This window comes from Ambystoma mexicanum, chromosome 2q, assembly GCF_040938575.1.
Source record: "Ambystoma mexicanum isolate Mex_15411 chromosome 2q, UKY_AmexF1_1, whole genome shotgun sequence".
Taxonomy (NCBI): Eukaryota; Metazoa; Chordata; class Amphibia; order Caudata; family Ambystomatidae; genus Ambystoma; species Ambystoma mexicanum.
This window is the reverse complement of record NC_090924.1, coordinates 324757516-324783025: the sequence shown is the minus strand read 5'-3', so window position 1 is coordinate 324783025 and position 25510 is coordinate 324757516.

Here is a 25510-nt window from a genome sequence, read left to right as displayed (position 1 = left end):
ATTTTCAGCACGATTACCATGCTGTAATACCGCTGGCGGTAATTGTGCTGAAAATGGCATTTTCCCTGCGTGTTTACCCCCAGCTCTGAGTTGTGGGTAAACACGCCGGACCAGAGATTGGGTGGAGCGGTTAAGGCAGCGGTTACACAGTTACCGCCTCATTACAACATGTACTGGAAGTAATCATTTTAAATGAACATTTTCGAATTTTAAAAAGAGACAGTTTACAATGAAAGTACAAATGCATTATTTCTTTTTTGTAATAGCTTCTTTTGCCGAGAATGCATGCAATTCTCTCTCTCAAAATTCTCTTCCTTCTTGGAAAGGGTCACACTAATCTTAAAACTAGTGATCTATTTCTTCTGTGAGCACAAAGGCTGTTTAACCTTTGCTAGACACTAATTAGTTGGTAGTGCTGTAATCCTACACATTTATTACAGTACGCTATGCAGACACAATAAAGATGAACAAAAATGGAAAATAACAAAAGTAGTTGCAACCTGGTGTTCTGGTCCCTTATGAGGTCATTTTTAACATGCGGGTACCCTATACTGTTGGAACTTTAGGGCAAGGCGATACTGTTGCAACATTGGCAGGCGTCCTAACGATAATTTCTGAGATAATTATTATTATTTTTTTTATTAATTTTTATAGGTTTAAACAAACACAGCAACCAAAACAAACCACACAATAATTCCATTCTTAAATAAGTATCATGTCATATTTACCACTGTTACCCCTACTTCCTCCCCTGAGCTTACTCCCCCCCTTACTGTGGTAGTCGCCTCTTGGGGTGTCTCCCTTCCCTCACCCTCCGAAGAGTCCTCCTTATCGGCGTCAGTTCAATTAGGGCTCAACAGGGTTGCAACCAGCTGCTCCCAGCCTCCCAGTGTCTCTGCTTCTTCTTCCCCTCCTCTATTAGCCGCTTCCCTCCATACCACTCTTTCTGCGTCCACCCATTTCTAAGGTCATGCCACCATGCGTCCACTTTCGGACTATTAGCTGTATTCCACCACATGGCTCTTCTGCGCTTAGCCAGTATATAGGCTAGGTCCTTGAGTTTGCTAATATGTGCTAGTTTACGTGGTCTGGTGAAGCCCCCCAGCATTCATGCCCACACAGACTCCTCATCTAATTTTCATCCCCTTCTCGGACAAGAGGTGAGCTGCCTCCCTCCAGAATTTCCTTATTTCCAGACACTCCCAAAACATGTGTATCATTACTGCCTTCACCTCCCCGCATTTGGGGCAGGTTTGTGTCCCAGCATTCTTGAAACTAGCAATCCTTTGGGGGGTCAGGTACGCCCTAATATATAGCTGGATTTGTTGCAGCCGCATGTTTCTAGATACCTTCTTGTGGTATCTCTGAGCCCTCTTCCACAATCCATCATTCATGGTGTCCCCCCGGCTTCCTCTTCCCATTCTCCTCTTAGCTGAAGCATCGCCTTCCCCACTTTTGACATCATTAGTTCATAGATACAGGAAACCTCATGCCCACACTCTGATGTATCATAAAATGCTTCTATGGCCATATCAGGCGAGTCCTCCAGTTCTATTTCTGACCAGGTTTCCTTTACCTTTTGTACTAGCCTGGTGTAGGCAATGTATTGTCCCCGGTGTAAGCCAGTGTCTGGCAGTAGTGAGGCAAACTCCACTGCCCTCCTCTGCTGCCATATGTCTTCTAGCGTTGCTATTCCAATCGGTTCCCACCGATTGGGCACTACCATTCTCAATTGCTCATCAAAACCTTTCAAAGCCACTAGCAGCATTTGTGGGGAGCATGGGGTGACCTGACATGCCCTTCGCCAAATCTTCCAACCCAGGTCTAGCAGTCTTACCACCCTGCCCTGCTGTGGCGTTGGCACCCATATCCATTCTCTCAAAAGGTACGGGCCGCACTCAGCCCACAGTAGTCTGGACTCTGCTGTGGAGTCTTCCGATAACCGTCTGACTACGTATTGCAGCTGGCTGGCCAAGTAGTACACCTCGAAGTTGGGCAATTTGATGCCCCCTTGGTCATATGTATTCTGAAGCTTCCACAAGGCTATCCTGTTCCTAGTGTTGTGCCAGATAAACCCTCTGCATATGCTTTCAAGCTTGACGAAAAAGAGCCTCAGTATCTTGTGTGGTATGTTCCCTCAAAACTGCAGCAATCTGGGCAGCACTACCAGCTTCAGCAGAGCTACTCTCCCCATCATGGCCAACGGGAGTTTGGCCCAAAACTTCATACTGTTCTCTATATTAGCTAGTGCCTTCTCGGTGTTAGGCCTACGTTCGGATTCCACTGTATGATATACATCAATCCCCAGGTACCTGAAGGTTTGGGTTTCCCATTGTATCTGTAGTACCGGCAACTTCTCTCGAGGTAACCCCCTGTACCTGCCTAGTGGGAATATACTTGATTTCTGGGGTTCACCGTTATACCTGACAGTGCCGCATATCTCTCCATCACTTCTAATATGTATTGCAAGTTCTCCTCCCGCTATCTTAGGTATAGCAGCATGTCATCGGCATACAGTGATATCAAATGCTGGCCTCCTTTTGTGCTAATCCCTACCTCGCTATATTGCTGTCTCAAATATATCACCAGAGGCTCCAAAGCCAAAATAAACAGCATTGGGGACCACAGGCATCCTTGTCTAGTTCCCCATCCCAGTTGCCATCGCTCTGAGATCGTCCTTCCCGTTTTGACCCGGGCCAGGGGCGCAATGTATAACAGCCGTGCCCATCTTAAGTACGTGGGTCCGATCCCATACTCCTTCAAGGCGTCCAGCAGCCACGGCCACCTAACCGAGTTGAAGGCCTTCACTGCGTCTAATGAGACAATCGCAACCTCCTGTGATTTATCCTGTGTCTGGTCTATAACATGGTGTATTCTCTTGAGATTATCTGATATACTCCTATGTGGTACATACCCGGTCTGGTCAGTGTGGATAAGTTTACCAATTGCAGGTCTCAGTCTGTTCGCCAACACTGCTGTGAGTATCTTGCTATTTTGGTTTAACAGGGATAGGGGTCGGTACGACCCGCAGTCTGTGCTAGGTTTGGTGGGCTTAAGCAGTGGGACGATAATTGCCTCCCTCAGAGACTCCGGCAGTATACCCCTATCTAGGGCCTCATTAAGCATTGCCAATATCGGGGGAATCACTTCTGCCCTGTACACTTTGTAGAACTCGCCTGGGAGACCATCCGCGCCTGGCGCCTTGCTGGTGGGTAGCAGCTTAATCACCGCTTCTAGTTCCTCCTCCCTGATCGGGGTCTCCAGGGCCTCCCTTTCTGCAGTCCCAAGCTTGAGAAGGCCTATATCTGCCAATGTTTCAGTCTCCTCTTCTCCATCCCCCTGCCCCACATCCTCGTATAGTTGCTGGTAGAACTCCAGAAAGCCCCTGTTAACCTCTTCTTGGGTATCTAGCATTTGTCCATCCGTTCCCCGTATTGCCTTGATTGGTTGTCTAGGTGCCTCGCTCTTATATAGCCAGGCTAGTAGCCGGACGGGTTTGTCCCCTTCCGCGTGTTGACTCTCTATGTATTTCTTGTGGCTCAAATTACATAATCTTGTCCACTGTTCCTCACACTCCTATTGCCATTGTCTAACCTTCCCTGTCTCCTCTGGGGAGTGCTCACCCTTTCACATGACTTCCTCCATTTTCCTTTCCGTCTCTTGTAGTTTCCGTACTATTCCTCCTAGCAGGCCTTTGGATCTAGATATTTCTGCCCCCCTTATCACAACCTGAAATGCCTCCCATACTGTACCTGCTGAGTCCACGCTACCCATGTTATGTTCGAAATATTCTATTTCTTGTCGTATATCCTCCCTAAATTTGGCGTCTCTCGGAGGCTCAGCCCTGAGTTTGCACGTGAGGATCCTCGCTCTAGGTGGCATGTATTGCCACGTGATAATGAGAGGTGAGTGGTCAGAGAGAACTCTGGCTTTATATTCTGACCCTGCCATCTCCCCCACTAGCTCTGACGCTACGAATATGTAATCTAGTCTTGTGTGTAGATCAAGTGGGGCAGAATAATGTGAGTATTGCCTATCCTGTGGATGGTGCGTCCTCCACACATCGACCAGATTGACATCTTCCAGGAGGGCCAGCAAGGTCTTGGCTGCCGGGGTGGGCTTGTTGTTCTTCGTATCTGATCTATCTGCTTTGGGTCAAGTGTGCAATTGAAGTCTCCCCCACAAATAACTGCTCCCCCCAACTATGGACCAATCTTGTTACATAGAGTCTTGAAGTAACCCATAGCATCAAGGTTAGGGGTGTAGGTATTGACAATGCTCAATTCTCTGTTTTCCGCTAAGCCCTTTATCAAGACCGTCCTCCCGTCAGGCTCAGTGGTGGACTGTATCAGTTTAAAGGGGACATGCAGCGCCACCCACGTGATGACCCCTCTAGCGTATGCTGAGTATGTTGACCCTACCGTTATTCCCTTCCATTTTCTTTCTGCCAACCCTTGTTTCTCTTTAGTTAAGTGAGTCTCTTGCAATAGGGCAATATCAATTTTCTGTCTCTTCAAGTACATCATAATCTTATTCCTTTTTAGGTAGCTATTGAGCCCTCTCACATTCCATGTCACTATCCTGAGATCTCCCATCCTATTCGTATCCTGTTTCGCCCCGCCTCTCCTTAGTCATCCACAGAATGGTATTGGTGTAAGCTCGCCAGTCCCTCTTTAGCCCAAACTATATCACACTTAACTCCCCTCACTCCCTCCTCCCCCCAACCTGTCCATTTCAAACTCAAACTTCCCCCTTGTCCACTCCCCCCATCCCCAACTGATGCCCAGCTCCATCCCTGGATCTCAGGCTACCCCGCATCTAGCCCCTTTCTTGGCTGCTACCAGTACTCGGTACACAGCGGGGGGTATCGCCATACTGACGATTCAACTACTCTAACTATTGGGGGTAGGTCATGCTCCGCCTGTGTCTCTCCCATTTTTGGGATGCTCTGCACCAGCATGGTGTAATGCGGCTCCATTTCATATCCCTGCTACATCCGCCCCTAATATTAACAGTCAATAATGTGGCATTGATTCACTTATCCTGTCCCCCGCGCTCCGGTCCACCCGCATCCTCCGGGCAGCCTTGGGCATTCAATCAATTAGTTGCCTCCTCTGGGTCTTCAAAGAAGTGTGCTTTGCCCTTATGTAAGATCTTTAGCTTCACGGGATACACCAGCATATGTTTGAGTCCTGCTGCCCTCAATCACCTCTTCACTACTACGTACCTAAAGATTTGTCTCTGCACCAGCATGGTGTAATCAGGGTACACTGTGACTGTCGCCGACGCTCGGGTTATCATTCCACCTTTCCGAAAGTATTCCAGGATCTTCTCCCTGTCCCTGTAGTTTAAGATTTTTGCAATGATTGCTCGAGGGGGCGCTCCGCTTGCGGTCTCCTTTCTAGGGCCCTATGTGCCAGTTCGATCGCAAACCCTTGGGAGAGCTTTCCAGCCCCCATTTCCTGGATCAGCATACTTTACACATACTCCGTGGGGTCCGTACCCTCTTCTCCTTCTGGCAGCCCCACCACGCGGATGCTGTTGCGTCTCGCTCCGCCTTCTGCCTCCTCCGCTCGGTTTTCCAAATTGCGCACTTGTTGTTTCAATATGGGGACCCCCTTGGAGTTGGCAGTGCTGACCTCCCTGTTGTTGTTCACCGCAATTTCAAGAGCACTTGTGCGTTTGGCTAGCCCCCTCACGTCCTCTCTCAGGAGGTTGACATCCACGCCCACCGCGTCGATCTTGAATTCCAGTGGCGCTTTAAGATCCGCTATCATGGTGCCCCACGAGGATTTCAATTCCGTGATGGCCTCTAGGATCAGGTGGTCTTCCCGTGGTGAGGCCAACGTGTCCTGTGGGCCAGTTTTCACCTGTGCGGTTGTATTCGGGGATTGCGGTGGTTTGGTAAAAATGTCCATCATTGGCTGTTTGCCTTTGACCTTGCCACCCTTGAGCACCATTGCTCCTGTCGTTGCCTTCCGACTTTTCTGCCTTTCGGGGTCACGTGTCACTGCTGCAGTGCTGTTCTTATGCTGGGCTTTAGTCGCCCCACTGCGAGCGTGTGGGGTTTTCTGTGGCACAGTTTCTTGTTTGTTTGTTCCCCTTCTGGGGGGTGGGGAGGGTCCACCATGTTTGGGGGTCTGTGTCACTCTTCTGCTGGCCTCCTGGCCCGTACTGTCCTTTAGTCCTCAGTGGGAGCCTCCTGCTACTTTTTGGCCAGTTCCCTTCCACTGATACAGTGCCCACCGGGCGCTATTTCAGTGCGCTTCCAGTTGCCCTAGTGTGTGTCCCAGCAGTGTTGCCTGCACAGGTCTGTCTGCCTAGTTGGACCTGCAGGGCACTACTGCGCTTGATCTGCTGTCTCTCGGCCCTCGGCTTAGTTCGTGATTTGCAGGCCTCGCTCCCTTTATCCTGGTTTTAGCCCGGGTCTTGGTTTGTGCCTTACCTTGTTGTTGACCGGCCTCAGGGCCTGGGCTCTTTGGTGATGCCCCTCTATGCACACCTGGTCACTCTAGGCCAGGTTCTGAGGGAGAGCCCTCCACTGCGACTCTCTCCCCTCACCAAATACTGTCAGCCCAGCTTGCCTCTCTGGCTGGTTTGGGTCGTTAGCACCTGTCATAACATTTCTGGACCCCCATTTCCAATGTCAGTGGGCCGCAGGTCTGGCCGGCGCTGCCATAACTCGGATCTCCCTCTTTTTCGTTTCTGTGGGGACTTACTGCCGCATGTCCCCAGCGTTCACTGGCTCCTCCTCACAGGTTGGGGGCTTCAGTGTACCCGTGCCTTCTGCTATTCGGCTGGGCTAGACTGTGTGCGGGGCTCATCACTGATACCTCTTGCTGTGTTTCTCATGGCCCTTCCAGTCTGCGGGCTGCAACAAAGTTTCTTCGTATTGTACGGCCAGCCTGCTACAAAGTGTCGCCTCAGGCTTGCCGCGCGTACGGCCATGAGAGGCAGTCTGCTCTCACTCTCCGTGGGCACTGTGGTGTCTTGGCAGTCAGCTTCTTCTTCTTTGGAGTGCATCGCGGTCACAACACTGATCCCGACCTGCTCCGCTATGTCCTCCTTTGTCGCCGCGGGTCCGCCATCTTGTTTCTCCGCCTTGGGATCATTCCGTATTTCGGGACTCATATCTTCTTTATATTCATCTCTTTCTGAGCCGCCAGGCACTCAGCATGTGCTCCACATGTTCCCATCACCGTCAGACCAGTGTTGCTTCTTATTGCGGTTTTTGCACATCACATGCATCAGGATTGCTGCAGGATGTTCAGGAGCTCACTCGAAACACAGCCTACTTCATGGCTGCCAAGCCACACCCCCCAATTTCTGAGATAATTATTTTCTGTATTATTTTATCATCCTTGCGTGGTATACCTAATTTACATCCCTTTTGGGTGGCAATGAAACCATTCAAAATACACAGCATAAGTCGTATTTGGTTTATTTTGTAAGGGTTTTTCTCATTATCCTGTAGTATTTGTTATCTGTTTCTCTTCATAGCTGAAGGATTGCAAACTTCACGAGTCCAATTACTGTGACTCCATAATTCTTTTTTTGAATTTTTCTTTAAACATAAAACAAATTATATACATGAAGACTAGAGATAAATAGATGTACTGTGCAAAGGAAACTGTGAAAAACATCAATCAGGGATAACTGATAACATTCATGGACATATCATCAAACGGTACTAAACAACAAATGATTCATTCATTCTGGCATCTACATTTATGGTGTGTGTGTGAGGCGGCAGGGTCTAAATTAAATTGCTGGACCAAATGCCTGTGTACAGAAACAGGGGTACTTAGTTTCCTCTGTTGATCCCAGTAACTTTGCAGGGAACTAGAAGTTGTGTTTGGCAAGTCAGGGCTGTTAGCAGTGTAGTGTCTGTTCCACTAATTACAAAGACCAATTCTCTAATCAACGTTGATAGTGTTTAGCAAAACGTGAGGAAAGCGTGGCCAAGTAACTTCAACGTTGGTCCTGGCTTTGGATGTTTCAGCAGAAAACATAATGTATTACTGCCTTCTTCTGGACTGGATTGGGTGTAAAAGAGATGCACTCTAAATTAGATGGAGAGCTTGTATACAGCATATGTATATATGCAAAGACAAGCTAATTAAAAAGATAAGGGAAAGTTAAAAAGTGAATTACATTTTAAAAAGGCAAAAAACAGGTTCCCTACTGGCCTGTGAAACACTGACCTTGACTGAACACCCTGGCGTTCGGTGTGGGGTTGGTTGTGGTGCGTGTTCCCTTCAGAAGCAGAGAACCCCCCCCTACCCACTCCCCCACAGAGACTATCCACACCCCTGTCACCTGCTTCCACGCAATGACAAAATGTGTACTAAAAGAGAGAGAGAGAGAGAGAGAGAGAGAGAGAGAGAGAGAGAGAGAGAGAGAGAGAGGGAGAACCATAGAATGAGACAGAGAGAGAGCAAGTCATATGGAAAGAGGGCAAAGAGAGAGAGGGAGAGAAACGGACTAGACTGGCATGTTAGATGCCCTATTAACAGACTCTCTGGGCCTTTCCACAGTCCTAATGCTTTATGTGTTCTAAGATTCATAAAATCATACAAATGCTCTTCTTACGCCCCTATCAGAAGTGTTGCTTACCTGGCTCTATGCACCCATGCCTCACCCAGTGCTATCCCTCTCTTATCAGACTTCATGCCCCAGCGACACCCAGTCTCTTATTTAACACCTCCAATCACACTCCTCCTTCCTTGCAAAATAGTTCACTCTGTGTTGGTTTTAAATCCAGCAATGGTGCACTCGATAAATAGTAGCACAGACCATTGGACAAATTATAATGAAGGAGCAGAATTCTGCGTGGCAATGTGATTGCTAATGACCATCAAGTGAGTCTTAAGCTGCCAGTGTCAATTTGATCAACTTTGGGAGCTAGAAAGCGGCTTTTGCCCAGCACAAGAGGAGGAGACGGGGCAGCATTTGGGAGCAACAGGACTTTGGTTGAGGGTGGGGAGGGTGTGGAGGAGGGTAGAATATGTGTTTTCACCTGGGAAGCTCCTGGATGCAACACCTGCCCTGCCCAAGGGCAGGCAGTGAAGAGGAAGAGCAGGGATCGATGGGGAACAAACTTAGGTACACCTGGAAGATGGAAGATGGAGGTCCACCACTCGTTTGCCTTCACAGAGCTAAGTCTGCGTTAACATGAGAGCCTCCCAGCTGTCACATGTAAGGCTTGCATCTTTTAGGTTTTCTCACATTAAAGTTCCAACTTTGTATTCTGAAATGCTTTCTCGCCACTTGTCAAGAGCCGCTTCCCCAAGGGGATCCTTAAAGTTCCGACATATTGAGTAGTGCCTTGATGTGGAGCCTCTAACTCAAAACTCATTACTGAAATATCCTGTGGCTTCTGATTTCACCCACCTCATCTTTCTCCAAGAAGCTCCTGACCTGTAAATGTTTCAAAATATGCTTTTCCAGGAGTTCAAATTCCCTTCCAACTTCTTCCTAAGGACATAATGCGTCGCCTCAAAATCAATGTGCTACTGTTGTCCACCCCTGCACGTCCCACAACCCCAAGATCGGATCCCTGAAAACAGATGCAAGAGTAACATTATTCCACATAGCAATGTAACAGTCTAATTTACCAATCTCCAGGTGTTTAGAACTATGGGCCCTCGAATGTCCATAACGTTTCAAACTCCGAGGCTCCCCATATCATGATTACTTTTCAGATAGAGCTATCCTATTGTTTAGGATTTTATAAACAGGTGCTTGATTCACCTGCCTAAAATATAACAATATAATAGACAGCAGCATGTCGAGGAAAGTCAGCTCCCCCGGCCCCACCCCCTGCCCTCGCATTACTGCACTTTCTCCCTGCCTCTACAGGGTGTCTTTTCTTCTGATTTCAGATGAAAAGATATTCATCTCTTGAAGTTGTTTAATGAATAGGCAAATAGTTAATGCACAAAACACATATATGTGTTTTGGGATTAAAATCACTGAACTAAAGCTTTACATTCTAGCATAGAGCTCAGCAGCTATTTCCATCTATTGATTAGTGTTATTGCTTCTTGTGTTACTTGTTGGCTTTTAACCTTTTCCAGTTCGTATGCGTTTTTAGTCATTCATAGTCACAAAAACGTTCTTTACTACACGCCGATAGTTCTCCGCATATAACCCCACAACATTTGTTTTTTTTATATTTAATTTCAAACCCCAGAACCAACATAAACTCTGCAGCTTATTTCTAATTGGCTGCCAGGGCTTTATTACAATCTGTGGTCATAATTAAAGTATCATCAGCAAATAAGGCTATCTTTGATTCTATCACAGAGATAGGACTAAAGGAAGAAATTGATATACATCTTTTCAACTTTTATGCCAAGGGGTTCAACATACAGTGAAAAAAGTGAGGAAGAGAGAAGAGACCCCTTTGGATCTCAAAATACTTAGAATATCCTCCCAAAGAGCATACCCTTGAATTTAGTTCCATATGGAGTGCATTTCGTTGTGACAGACTGTCACCATAAAATGCACACAAAAAGAAAAACACTTTTTTAAATCCCTGCATGAGGGATATAAATGCATCAGGACAGTAGCAGTTCTTACCATTCATGACCTGGTTACAAATAAAATGCAAAGAAGCGTCTGAAATGACCCTACTATGCATTGTATATACCCTCTGTGGTGCAGGGAGAAGCATTCATTTTTTTTACATTTCTAAGTGTAACCGCCCTGTTGTTTTGAGACCCGCTACAGCCAGTGTTTTTCTTTGAGGAAATAAAAGACTCAGAAGATGGGTGAGTTGTGAACTGGATGACAAGAGGTTAACTTTTCCTGACTTCAGAGACCTGGGTGAATAACATCACACCTCTGTTATCATTGGACAGCCTGGATAGAACCCAGGCCCAATCCACTCTGAAACGCTCTGTATGATATAGTGGAAACATTTTGACCCTGGCATACGCTTCTGATCTCGGTGTAGAGTCAGAGAGGCAGAGGGACCATTGTGTACGTTTTACAGATCCGTGGTGGGCATGGACTATTTTACACATACAGGAGGTTTGCCAAATGCTCACTTCAAATTGGCACAGTTCAGTCGACTTTACAAGAAAAGCACTGCCCCTTTGTGCATCACCCGCCCATACTCTTTTGGGTATGCCCCTACCCAAGTATGATTTGCGCACCTGCAAAAGATGCACTGACCACCTGTGCGCCACCTGCCCAGTCTTCAAGATGCTGGCCGCCTGAGCCCTTAGCCAGCGAGCTGCCCCCTGACGTCCCTCCTCCCCCCTACCGTGCAATAGAAAACCTTTTCAGCTGCATGCCACCAATGTATCGCCTAACTATTCACCAGATGTCCGGACACTAAATAACATGCTTCCCGACCAACATTACAGGTTCATTAAACTTTACTGTGCTCCTTACATCACCACTCCCCCTCCCACACCTTTTCTTCCCCCCTCCAACTGGAGACCTCCACTGCTTTGGCTACCCGTTGGGATACCCATGTCTCCGATTGTCACCAAGGGCAGAGTTATCACCCATCGCTCCCACCATGCCACACCCCAGTGTGCATCAGTCCTGCTGCCACCCACGATTACTAAGCGCCTGCTCACTAGCACAGAACATCACGCCACCTATAAGACCACAAACTTCTTAGCATGCAGTGGCATAGCTAGACTATGGCGTCTTCGCTCTCTTACCGAAGTCCCTAACCACCTACCATGTACTGGCGCTCAGACAAATGAACAGCTATGCACCCGAACAGCCCTGGCCACCTCACTACTGCCACACCCCTCCATGAAGATGGCACCTACCCATGTGCACTCACCCACCATTCCTCCTCCCACCTCATCACAACCCATCCAACTCGCCTGTGTCCTCATTTACGCATGTCAACCCCTGCGCCCATGCCATGGACATACATGATCTCATACTGGATGAGGACCTGGACCTTCTTGCGATCACTGAAACTTGGCTGCATGATGCAGCAGGTCCCACACTATCTCTCGCCATCCCCAATGGTTACTCCATTCTCACATCAGACATACTCGCCAACCCAGGCAGAGGAGTTGCTATTATATCCAAATCCTCCCTACCCATTAGAACCTCCCGCCCACCCTACCTTGCCAGGGTATGAACTCCTGCTTACCAAAACTGAGCCATGCACCCAAACTACCATCAACCTCATACTCCTCGTCCGCCAGCCCAATAACCTCATCTCCCCGGATATTGACATCCACCTTCTCCTTACACCGCTCATAAAACCTAATGCCAAACTCATTCTACTCTGTGACTTTAATCTAGGTTTCAATGGCATCACTGACTCTAAGACCATAGCCATCAGTGCCACGCTTCAGGTGATGAATCTCACACAAAATATCATCACCCCCACTCCTATCAAAGGCCGGATTCTCGATTGGATCGTGAATCTCAACACACCCATCACGATCTCCACCATTGACCCCTACCTTGGAAAGACCACTCCTTCATCCTCTTCACCCTTACTTCCAAATCTACTACATCCCAAAAAGCTACCAACTGCCCCCCTATTACTGCAAGACACACCCGGAAACGCACTAAGGAGACGCTCGAGCCTACAATCCGTTCCCACATCACAATACTTCCCGACCCAGAAACCATCCTCACTGCCTAAAATACCATAATGCTACACTGCATGCACTTTACCAAAACAAGGATCAAAACAAGGATCAGCGAATCCAGTTCCAAAACTAGAGAACTCTTTAAAATCTTTAATGAGCTTGAATCCCCAGCACCTCCCATCGCCAAATTCCTGAAAGACAAAGTCTGTTGCTCCCTCATCTAATCTGGCCAACAAAACCCATAAACTCAGAGTTAAAACTATACTCAAAAATTCCTTGCTCTCTACAAAGGATGTGTCTCTCCTCCACCTAGTGGATCACCCCATGACCACTACACCCTCTTTCCATTTTTCCCCCATCACCCCTTCCGATGTCCTAACCATCATCCAGCACCTTAAACCATCTGTCACGGCTCCAGGGGGCTGGAGGCTTTTGAATCAATGGAGGCATTGCCTCCATTGATTGTTCCTTCACGTCTTACTCCGCATCCCAGTGTGCGGTCTAGTCTTTCTTTGCAACATGGCCACCGCCGGGAGTTACTTATTCCGTTCAGTCCTCCTCATCAGATATCCAGGATCACAACTACTCTGCCCACAGATCTGGCCAAGAAGGAGGCTATGGCGTTGTGCATTTCTGAGCTTCTGACCAAGACGGCCATTGGTCATGTTCCTGCGGATCAAGAGGGCCTCAGCTTCTACTCTCAAGTTTTCCTAGTCCCGAAGACAGGGGGAAGTTTCGACTGATTTTGGATCTGAAACAGCTGAACACGGTCTGGTTTCGGATGGAGACCTTGCAGAAAATCATTCCCTTGTTCAGATGGGGCAATTGGCTGGATTTTTTTGATCTCCAGTATGCTTACTATCATATTCCCATTCATCCTTCTCATCTCCAGTTCCTCCAGTTCTCAGTGGGGGGGGGGTTTCACTATCAATTCCAAGCCCTCCCCTTTGGCCTGAAGTCAGCACTGAGGGTTTTTACGAAGATGGTCGCTCCTTTTGTGGCCCACCTTCATCTTCAGGGTTTCGAGCTATTCCCTTATCTGGATGATTGATTACTGTAGCATTCCATTCATGCTGATGCAATTACCAGTTAGTATGGAATTCTCTGGCTCGTGAGTCTTCATGTGCCTTGCTACGTGTTATGGAACTTTAGGGTCGAGTTGAAGAGAAACTGCTTGACTGAGCAGAGTCCGATGGGGCTCACATTCTCTCCTCCTCATATCTGTTAATTATCTATTAGAACGATAAATCCCAATCAACTTCCTTTCTGTCTTCGGGTCCCATTACTACACATTACAAGTGGCGATGAGGTTACAGATTCAGAGCCCCACCCGCTGTTCCAAACATCATCGACCCACCGTGACTACACGTCTGCTGCCGGATACCTAGAGCATTGACGCTCCATCGTGCCTCCCAACAATGTTGCAGCGGCCATCGGGATAAGGTACGTCCTCCTCTGTTTTTCCGCTCCGTTGCTTTTCCCGGCAACGTCGCAGCACCCATCTGCTGTTAGTGGAGGGAAACACCTTTCAGCTTCCTGCATTTAAGTGGAAAGCAATCATTGAACTGCTGTGAATTATACTGACACTTGAAAGGAGATTAGTAAACAATGTACAGCGATTTACAGGACTCAGGCACAAATCTCACGTTGCTGATGTTTTACAATATATTTTGCTATTTCTGTTAAAGCAATATACGGCGATCTACAGGATTCAGATGCAAATCTCACATTGTCAATGTTTTACATTTGAGCATTATGCAGGTGTTGTGTGTGCCCTGAATTGTAGTGTGGAGAAAAGAAAATCACTGTTATTACACTGCCTAGGTCCTGCTGGTCAAGAGAAATTTGAGGACCTGCCAGAACTTGCTGCCAGTGAAGATGTTGATCTAAATGAATATGAACACGTTGTCCGAAAACTAAGTAAACACTATGAAAAAAAGACGAGTACCATCTTGGAGCAGTACAAGTTTGGGAAGAGAGCGCAGGAGGAAGTCGAAAGTATTGAACAATAAATTACAAGTCTAAGGAAGCTTGCGAGGACTTGAAACTTTAATGAACAACTCGACGAGAGACTGAGGGACCAGTTCATGTTAGAGTGCAGCAGTGCCAAAGTCAGGGAGAAGTTGTGGTCTGAAGATGACCCACCGTTAGATATTGTCCTGCAAATAGCTACAGAGGTGGAGCATACTGAAAAGTGCATTATGGAGCTGGAAAATAGGTTCAAAACAGCAGAAATCAAAATTAATCCAATCAAATCCAATGTAGCTCCGTCGAACATAATCAATACTAATGAATCTGTGGCCCAAGTACGTGGAGTAGTAACTAAACTAAGAATATCGGGGAGCATCCGCAGACCCCCATGGAATGAAGAAAAGAGAAAAAGGACACCTTTCAAGGGTTCTAATAGCTCCAAGAGGAGAAGTCCGGATAAATGAAGAACCAGCCTGAAGAGAAGATGCCACGGCAGATGTTTCAGGTGTGATAGTAGCAACCATTGGGTAGACGACCCGGATTGTCCGTCATTAAAAAATAATTTGCAGCAATTGCAAAGGTAGGGGACATTATTCCAGCTGCTGTAGAATTCGCAACACATCCACAAATTCGATAGGAGATAACAGTCACAGCGGTCACAGTGACGAAGAGGGAGAAGAATGTGTTTTTATGATAATGGACGATGAAGACGTAATGGAAAGTCCCAAAGCAACTGCTTGCGTGGATGGAACAGATATGAATATGATGATAGATTCTGGCGCCAACTACACTCTTATACCACAAAATCTACGGAACAAAAACAAGCATAAATATCTTCGCAGAGCTATCAGACCCAGAGCATATGCAGGAGTCAAAATTGACATCATTGGGTGGTTTTGGGGTATGTTGAAATTCAAAGACAGGAAAGCCAATGGGAAGATATGTGTCACGAGCGTAGGAAAGACACCACTATTGAGTTGGACACATCAAAGAAAACTGCAAGTTAGGTTGCATCCCAGTGCTAGTGAATCTGTATTGTCAGTAGAAGGTGCTACATTAAATGCGAGAAATGCTAGTGAAATAATGAAGGGAGTGTTTCGAGAAGAGATCGGATGTATTCGAGGTTATGCTCATGAAATCAAATTGAAACCTGACCATGTCCCTGTTGCGCAGAAATTGCGTAGAATACCGTTGTCTATGAGAGACGAAGTAAAGAAGGAGATCAAAGCTCTAGAGGATCAGGGAATCATAGAGAGCATCGATGCTAGCGAGTGGGTTTTGACATTGGTTGTACTCAGGAAGAAGTTCGGGAAAATCATAATATGTGTGGACATGTGTGAACTAAATAAATGTGTTGTTCCAGACAGGCACCCTCTTCCAAACACTCAAGAACTTGTTTCCATGATAGGTCCATCTAAATTTTTCTCTATGCTGGATTTAACATCAGCATACCAACAGGTAAAACTACACAGGAATTCCAAGAAGCTAACGGCTGTCATGACCCACAGAACACCCCCCTTTTGGACCTCATGGTCCTTGTCACAACGGGGCTTGTATTCCTTGATACTTCCAACATGGCCGTCTAACGTGCAACATCTTCCTTGTCCTTATGTCAGACGCAGCGTGTTTACAAATAGGCCGCGGCCCGCGCGTCTCAATGCTACTGCAAGCAGCGACTAGACATGTGCTCTGTAGTTCGCTACTCTGTTGTCCTTGTTCCTGGACCTCCTAATTCCATTCCCATTACCCTCTTCCTTCCTCCTTGTTTCCCGGACTCGTTTGCTGTGTGCTTACCTTCTTCGCTCCTGGATCCCAGAGTGTTTGAATCCTGGAGCTTTGAACGCACGCTGGAGCCAGAAGAGGCTCGCGTGGGCTTATACAAGACCAGGTCCGTGCGTAAGAAGACACCGCCCAAGAAGTCCTGCAAGGATCGCTCCCAGTTGAGAAAGGGGGAATTCTGTGACAACGGCATTTATTACACCCAATGGATTATATCAATATAAGAGGATGCCTTTCGGCTTGGTATCTGCTGCATCTGTATTTCAGAAGGTAATGTACAGACTATTTGAGGGAGATCCAGGAATTATGTGTTTCCTAGATGACATCCTTGGGTATGCAGATGAACAGAAACTACATGATGAGAGGTTGGCATATGTCTGTAGGAAATTATATGACGCGGGTATAACCCTAAGCAAGGACAAATGTAATATAAATAATTTGGAAATTGATTATCTAGTCCACACAATCTCGGGAGTGGTATGCGACCTAAGAAACAACTTACCGATGCCATCAAAAATATTCCTAGACAGAAGTCTAAAGAAGAGGTTCGTACTTTCATCGGAATGGCGGAGTACTATTCAAAATTCATACAAGATTTTGTATTCCACACTGTCCCGTAACGTGAGCTCCTCAAGAAGAAGACATTTGAATGGAATCATGAATGTGAGGAAGAATTTGAATTCATCAAGTTCGCTTTGACCAAAGCCCCAGCGTTGAAGAACTTCAAAAGTGACAAAAAAAACTATTATCACTACTGATGCTATCAATTTGGGCTTAGGGGCAGTTGTCACCCAAGAAGTTGATGGGAGAGAAGTTTTGATTGCTTTTGCATCGAGATTATTGAAAGGTGCAGAGAAATCATATGCCACCATAGAAAAAGAGACTCTGGCCATTAAGTGGGCATCAGAGAAATTCAGAAGTTTCATCTGGGGAGTGGAAGTTGAGTTTCAGACCAATCATAATCCACTGGTTCATGTTATCATGAATAAAGGATTAGACAAAGTTTCAAATTGGATTAGAAGATGGGTGATACTACTACAAGAATTCAATTGCACAGTAAGGTATTTTCCTGGAATCAAAAACACTGCAGCAGATTGTTTGTCTGTCTCATAATGTCCCGTCTCATAAGTGTATCTGAGGTGGGAGATGGCAGTGGAATGATTCTGAAGTAGTTTTGAGCATAGAAACAACAGTTATACCACAAAGTGAATGGGAGGATGCAGAAACAAAGGACAATTCAATAACTCATTTGAAACAACTCATTAGGAATCAATGTCCTTTGAGGAAGGCAAAGTTTGTGGAACTTGGTCTCCTAGACTACTGAGTTGCAGATGAACTCAACGTACAAGGAAGCATGGTTATGAGAGGTGACAGAATAATTCTGCCATCAGGAGTACGCCAGAGACTTATTGATCTAGGCCACAAAGGTCACCAAGGGAATGTGAAGACTAAACAGAGGATCCAAAATGATTTCTGGAGGCCAGGATGTGACCTCCAGATTGAGAGGGTGATCCGCAACTGTATCCTTTGCAATGAAAGTGAGAAAGCTTGCATGAGTATGAAATATACAATGGTTGTGATAGAAATCCTGAAGAAAGCGTGGGATGAGTTGGGCATGGATATTCTAGGCTCTATTTGCAGCAATGGGAAATGACAGTTCTGTTTAATTGTAATTGATTTATTAACTAAGTGGGTGGAGGTACTGATCGAGCTGTGTATTACCGCCAAGACAGTTACTGACTTCATTTGGGAGTTCTGTGGTAGAGAAGGTTTTCCAAAAAGCATTATGACAGACAATGGCACTCAGTTCCGCTCCAGGGACATGGAGGATTTCTGTGTAAAGAATTCGGTTGAGCATAAAAAGAGTGCCATTTATCATCCCCAGGCAAATAGAGTTGTTGAGCGTTTTAATAAGGTGCTCAAAGAAGCGATTCGATGGGCCTGGTCAAATGGATTAGACTTGGAGAAAGCAGTGAGGGACAAAGTAGTTGCTCACCGTTTCACTCCACATTCCACAACCGGTCTATATCCATTTGAACTGAGCAGGGGACGAAAGGCAAACACCAAATTGTTACCATCATGGATGGGGAAGGAAACTGATGTAGAGAAAGACTTTGGGTCTGTGTGTGAAAGAATTAGAAACATTCAATTGAAGAACAAGTCTGTTCATAATAGGCTGCTGCCTGCAAAAGGAGAAAGGGTGACCCCGACAGTGGGGGAATTGGTAAGAATTAAGCTTACGCCAGCTTTGAGGAAGGGTCCATGCAAGCGGCCCCAACCAGTAAAGGTGGTTGAAGTATTCAAGCATGCAATCAGAATAGAAGATGGCAGGATATGGAATATGGAGAGGGCATGCGTGGTGCAAGCATGTGGAGACAGAGCTGTTGTTGAGAGAGCAGATGCTGATGCTTTCAATATGAAAGGAAGTGTGAGGAGTGTGGAAAAGAAAAGAGAAGTGTCCAGTTTTTCCTTGCCAAATGTCACCACAGATATTCCTTGCCTGTCAAGTTGGAGTAGAGTCAGGCACAGACCTAGTTACATGGAGGACTTTGTGGGAAGACTTATTTCCGTTGTGAAGACTTATTTTCATTTTGTGTAAATTGTCGTTGCAAAGGAATGGAGATGTGTAGCATTCCATTCATGCTGATGCAATTACCAGTCAGTATGGAATTCCCTGGCTCGTTAGTCTTCATGTGCCTTGCTACATGTTATGGAACTTTATGGTCAAGTTGAAGAGAAACTGCTTGACTAAGCCGAGTCCGGTGGGGCTCACATTCTCTCCTCCTCATATCTGTTAATTATCTGTTATAACAATAAATCCCAATCAACTTCCTTTCTGTCTTCGTGTCCCATTACCACACATTACAATTACTCAAGGCAGATCGCAGACCCACTCTGCTCTCCCATGTGTCTGTCAGGTGCTGCAAGAGTGGGGATTCCTCATAAACTGGAACAAATCTCAGCTGGCTCCGTTTCAGGACTTGGTCTTCATTGGAGCCAAGTTCAGCACCTAAAGTGGGGCGGCCTTTCTTCCTCTGGCTGGGGTTCTCTGGCTTCAGTCTCTCTTGTCCCTGGTCCTTCATCGCCAGCGGGCAACAGCAAGGGACCTCCTGGTGGCTCAGGTTCACATGGCTTCTTGTGTGTTTCTGGTTCCCTGGGCCCATCTCCATCTTCAACCTTTGGTGGTGCATCTCCTTCGGCATTGCCCCCCTTCTCTCCAGTCCCTCGCTCATCCAGTTCCTATCCCCCGCAGTTTAAGGGTGGAGTTGAGTCGGTGGATGAAAAAGGCTTCCCTGCTGAGGGTTGTGCAATTGGATCTTCCTCCGAGAGTGGTCCTGATAATGGATGTCAGCAGTCTCGGCTGCAGGGCCTTCCTGGGGTGCCGGCCATGCAAGGAAAGTGGGATCTGGAGGGTCTCTGTCACTCATCGAATTGGAGGGAACTGGCAGAAGTTTGTCATGCACTTCAGCACTTTTCTCCTCTGCGTTCGGTGTTGGTTTGGACCGATAATTCTTCGGCCATTGCCTATATCAACAATCAGGGGAATTCGGGTTGAGGGCTATGAATTCTCTTGTGGGGTGCTTCGGGTCTTGGGCGGGGAGCCACTTGTTGTCCGTGGAGGCTATTCACATTCGGGGGGTGGAGAATGCTTTGGCAGATCATCTCAACAAGGTGTTTCTGAACACCCCAGAGTTGGTTCTGTCGGACTCGGTTTTTGTGAAGATTTGCTGCCGATTCGGGATGCCGGTATTGGTTCTTTTTGCGTCCCCCTCCTCGACGAAAGTTCCCAAGTTTTGCTCCCGCTTTACAGTGTGAGAGGCATGGGGGGGAGGATACTTTGAATCTGGACTGGCCTCAGGGTCTTCTTTATGCCTTCCCTCCTCTTGCTTTCATTCCCAAGGTGGTTCAAAGAATCCACAGATGCTTGTCTCTGATGATTTTGGTGGTTCCCTTTTGGCCCCTCAGAGGGTGGTTCCCATATCTCTTCTGGACCTAAGGGTCCAAGATGTGTGGAGGATTCCCAACTGGCCTTGTCCACTTCAGGGGCGGGGGGGTCAGCAGCTGGGGGTTGCCTTTGATCAATTGGTTGGCCTGGCTCCTAAAAGAGCAAGGTTATTGCCCTTGGGTTTTTCTGCCCCTCTGGTGGAAACCATTCTCCATTCTCCATTCTAGGAGGCCAAGTACACTTAAGGCCTAGGGTAGGCATTGGGCCCATTTTATTTGCTGGTATGAGGTTGCTGGGGTTTCTGCTCAGGGTTGTGGGATCCCAAGGTTGTTGCAGTTCTTACAGGACAGTTTTGATAAACGGTTGAGGGTTTATACTCCATGGGCTCAATGGGCTGCTTTGAAGGCCCGTGTTGTAGGTGTCTGTGTTCCTTTTTTGGACTTGCGTCTGGTGGGAAGTTTCCTTAAGAGTTTGGCTTCTTCTCAGTCCCCTTTGGTTTTAGGGTTGCCCTTCTTGGGACCTTCCACTGATTTTGCGTTTCCTCCAATCAGATGTGTTTGAACCCCTTGGGTCTGTGGATGTTAAACATCTTACGTTTAAGACAGTGTTTTTGGTCGCTCGTCGCCCAGGTAAATTGGGGTCCTCCATTTTGTCACCCCCTCTTTTTGCGTGTCCTTTCTGACTGTCTTGTCCTGAGATGTGATTCACGTTTTTTGGCCTCTAAATTTCACTTGTCTCAAGAGGTAGTGCTCCCTGCTTTTTTCCAAAGGAGGTGGCTGGGCACTCTTCGGGGGAAGAAAGCTTCTGTTGTGTCCATTAGTAGGTGGATTTGGACAGTTATTACAATGGCTTATCTGGCAGCTGGTCCTCCTGTTCCTTTGGGTATTCAAGGTCGGTCTACCAGGGGTATGGCAGCCTCTTAGGCGGATGCACAGGTGGTTCCTTTACAGGAAATTTGCAGAGCCGATACTTGGGGAGATCTCAATACCTTTATTACTCATTATAAATTGAATGTGTGTCACCCTAGGGATGGTCCCTTTGGGGTTGGGGTTCAGTCTGTGGCACAGCTGTAATGTTGTTTGTTTGCTCAAATAAACTGGGAGTTTTTGCATTATTGCTGGAGTGACTTCCTGTTTCTTGGGCCCTTCCAGTTGTTGGCTTGGGTATGCCTCAAAGGTGAGTACTGGGAGAAGGAAGAGGGACATGGAGGTAATTCTAGGATTGCTTACTGGTAAACTTCATTACTCCTAGTCCTACTCTTCCTTCTCGCAGTACTGCAAGACCCTCCTCACCCTCACATGGTGTGGACGGGCTGTCGGGGTGTTTTTCCCGGAGGCAGGCAGGGCCGTCTGTGGACCTCCGGGGTTGGGGAGGCCCCAACTCCTCCTGCGTCCCAACAGAGTATGAGGCACACACAAGAGCAACTAGTTACTGCTGTTTATTACACGAAACAGGCAGGGATGGGCTCACAGGTCATAGGCATCCGAGAGACCACACGCTCTTGGTGGGCTCACAGGCCCTTTTTCTAGCTGTATGACACAGTTACATACATCACCTAGGAGGACTAGCCCACAAACCTAACGCCACCTTGGATTGGCTCTCCGAATGGTGAGGTTAGTATAGGCACATATAGGAAAGGTAGTTAGTGGTTGAGAAAGGGTCAGGTAGTACGCTTGGGTCATCCCTAATAATCGCTACAAGTGAAATGTTACATGGGGATGATAAGTGATTGGCTAAGCTATAATGGCGTCAGTGGTGTGCCCCTCATATTCTGATTGGTTCACTCGCGAGCCCCCGAGCTTGGGACCATCGTTGTTCCCAGCTCGCAGTGTACTTGGTGCTGGCAACAAAGTATGACTATGAGTCAGTGGCAGACAATGGACAGGTCTGACCATTAGCTGGTGTGCAAGTCTTTCCCATCGTTATTGGTGTCCTATTTGTCATTTCATTGTTGCAGTCTGTGCAGTCTGTGTCCCAAATGTGAGACCAAAGCGCGTCTCTGGTCCCTGGAGCTTGACATCGTATCAGGCTGGCCTGGTCACGTGTTGCGGGACCGTAGCTGGAGCAGAATTATGAGCATTTAATTTGTATTTCGGCTCGGGGAGCGTTTAGCAGTAGGAGGTGTAACCTTGGCACGGGGAACGCTGTATGTAGATTGCAACATTGCGGCCTTGGCTGGGGCCCGTGTCGGGGCCTTGTTCTGCGCAATCATCACCTTGCAGTTTTGTCTGAGCTGTTCCGGCCTGGACGCTCTGTTTTTGGGGCCTACCACGGCCTGGCTTATGGGTGGCGGTACATCATCCATAATATAGGGGTCGCGAGGGGCAACGGAAATTCATATGCATTAGTCCATATGCAGGGCTTACGTCTTCAGGGTTTTAGTGGCAAGGAAGCGTCTGCAAGCTTGTACACAAGCTCTTCTGGAGTCTTGCGTTTCTGCGGTGCTGTAGCTGGCCTATGTGACAAATAACAACGATGCGTGTGTGTGTGTGTGTAAGCAGTCCCTTACGTCATAGCACTGAGTATGTTCTTCATGTGGATTGGTGTGTGTATGACCAGTGTGCTTGGTGGCACATGTGTTCTTGTCCACGGGCTATGTCATCATGGCATTTCTAACGATGGCGGTAGTACTGGTTGCTGTCTAGTCGAGTTGGTTCATGCGGTCGATATCAGCTTCACCTGATGCTCCGGCACGGTGTTTGATTGATGGGAAGCCTCCTTGGTTGTGTGGCCACAGTGGATCTTGATGTCTGGGGTGGCCGTGAGTGGGTCGAATTCCTCTTGCAGTGGGTGCTTGGGTCGTGACGTCCTAGGCCATGGTCTGGATGAGAATTGGGGGAAGGGATCGTGCCATTTTCCATCTTCATTACCCCCTCTGGTCGACCACAAAATTATCCACTCCCTTGTCTCCTCGTACTCGCCATATCTTCGTTATTCTGGCCAAGTGCCCGTACCGGTCCACGTGATCTTCAAATGCTTCTACTATCTGCTGGTACAGTCGTTCACGTTCCTTAATAATGACGTCTGTGTGATTGTCATCTTCATTAGGACGTGCATACCAATCATTTCTTCAGCAGTCCATTTGGACCTTTCCTTCCATACTTTTATCCCCATCACAAAAGCCATTCCTAAAATTATGCATCCTGCCGTAACCTTAAGACCATCTGAGAGCCAAGATGGCATCCATGACCAGATGTAAGAGAACCCGCTGCCGCCTTTCTTCATTCCCTTTGCTTCTTCCATCTTGGCGTGCATCTTGGCCAGTTGTGACACTGCGTCAGATAGCGTGCCGTTGTCCTTGTCGTTGGCAGAAATAAATGTGCAACACAAGCTTCCAATTTCTGCGCAAACACCTCCTTCCATTGCTGTTAAGAGGTCCAGCACATATCTGTTCTGTAGGGCCACCATCCTTATCGCTCTTAGCTCTTCCTTTATTGCGTTGAATCCGTTAACCGTTGAATTTATTGCCATCATTAGCTCCCACCTAGTGATCTGAAGCCACTTCGCATTTGCATATGCCTGTACCCCTGGATGTATGATGGAGGAAAAGAACATAGCCGCCCTGCTAAATAGTCTATGTGTTGGTGGGATGTTGCTTAGGGCCGTTTCTAACTTTCCCCACAGGTAGTTCCCTGTCAGTGGTTCTCCCTGTCTTTTTACTCTTGATAGATGGGCAGTGTTGTTCACTTTCTTTCCTCCTCCCATCTTTAGTGATCTTTTCTTCCTTTTATTCCCTTCATCCATCTTAGGGAAGTTCTCTATGTTAATGTGTTTCTATGGTACTACCAGTGATGGTACGGTGATGTGTGCCATTGTGCACACTCCATTCCACAGCGGTGGCAGGCTGTTGTATGCCTTTGATCCACAGGCCCAATAGTGATCCATCAGAATTGCTGTTCCTGCACCCCCCTCAGGAATCTTTATCATTCTCTTGCAACCTTCAATTACTCCAACGCCAACTTCTCCATCATGCTGGTAACACAGGGTGGGCATAGTGAATGGAAGTATTGTTATAGGTTCCTCCTCGTTATCTAACCGGGTCACCAGTGCTGCACTCTTTGTTCATTACTTGTAGCATTTGTCGTTTTCTATTTGCACCATCATTACCAGAGACCTTGCCAAAGGCAATATTTTGCTTCCCATAACTCCGTCCACCCATCCATCCTTAGTGTATACCTTGCCATATATTAATATCAGTGGCCTTTCCCAGCATCCTGGTTCTCCAGCAACATCTTTTCCGTACCACTCGCATGGTAGGTAATTCAGTGTAACTTCTTCTGTCTCTCCTTTGTTGGGTCCCTCTGTTACGTAATTGAGCCCTTTAGTCAGTTGCCACTTCTCGTCATACATTGGTAGTGTTTTAATGAAGTTATCTTCATAGGGGTACGTTGACCTTGATTTCCATCTTAGTGTTGCTCTTTTCCCTTGGAATTTCCCCCGTGTTTGGAACAATGCTAGGTACAACAAGCATTCAGCAGTTGTTGCAGGTACTTCAGTTGCTACAAACGTTCTTGAGGCACTCATGGCGTATGGGATCAACGAGCACACATAGCAGTTGTCCTTAGTCATATCCTTGCCAATCTTGGACATGTGCTTGTACCACATGTTGTTAGAAACGTGTGCTAATTCTGTAAGATATGTGTCCACCCCATGTACATCAATAGAAACACTACGCTTATCTCACTTTATGTTGGGCCCCGTACTACTCGTACCACCTCACACTGTACTCGTTGCAGCCATGGTAGGGGAGTTGTTAGTAGAGGGAGATGCCATCACGTAAAAAGCATAGCAGGCCCGCCAGACAGCGGCAGTAATCAGACCAGTGGTAAAGAATATCCCTAACATTTTTATTACAGTTGCCAATACCACTGGCATATCTCTCTTACCTTTGCTGCGGTCCTGCAGCTCTTTTACTTTAGATGATATAGGTGCCCGCCTGAAAAGCTCTCAAAAAATGCGTTATTTTGTTAGTATCTTGTAGTCAAGCCCTGCTTATCAAATAATCGTTCAATGCCCAGGCGAAAAGCTGCTCCCACGCTTTCTTTACCGTCCTGTCTCTTAGGGTGGGTAGTGCTGCGTGGAGATGTGGGAATGATTGAGCTATTATCATAAGGAACATGTTATAATATATGCATATTCTTCTTCTTCTTAAGTATTTTGGCCTTTTTAGAATGTATACAAACTGGTGTGATAGTGCTTCTGGAGTGTTATCGTCCGCAGGTAGCATTTACTC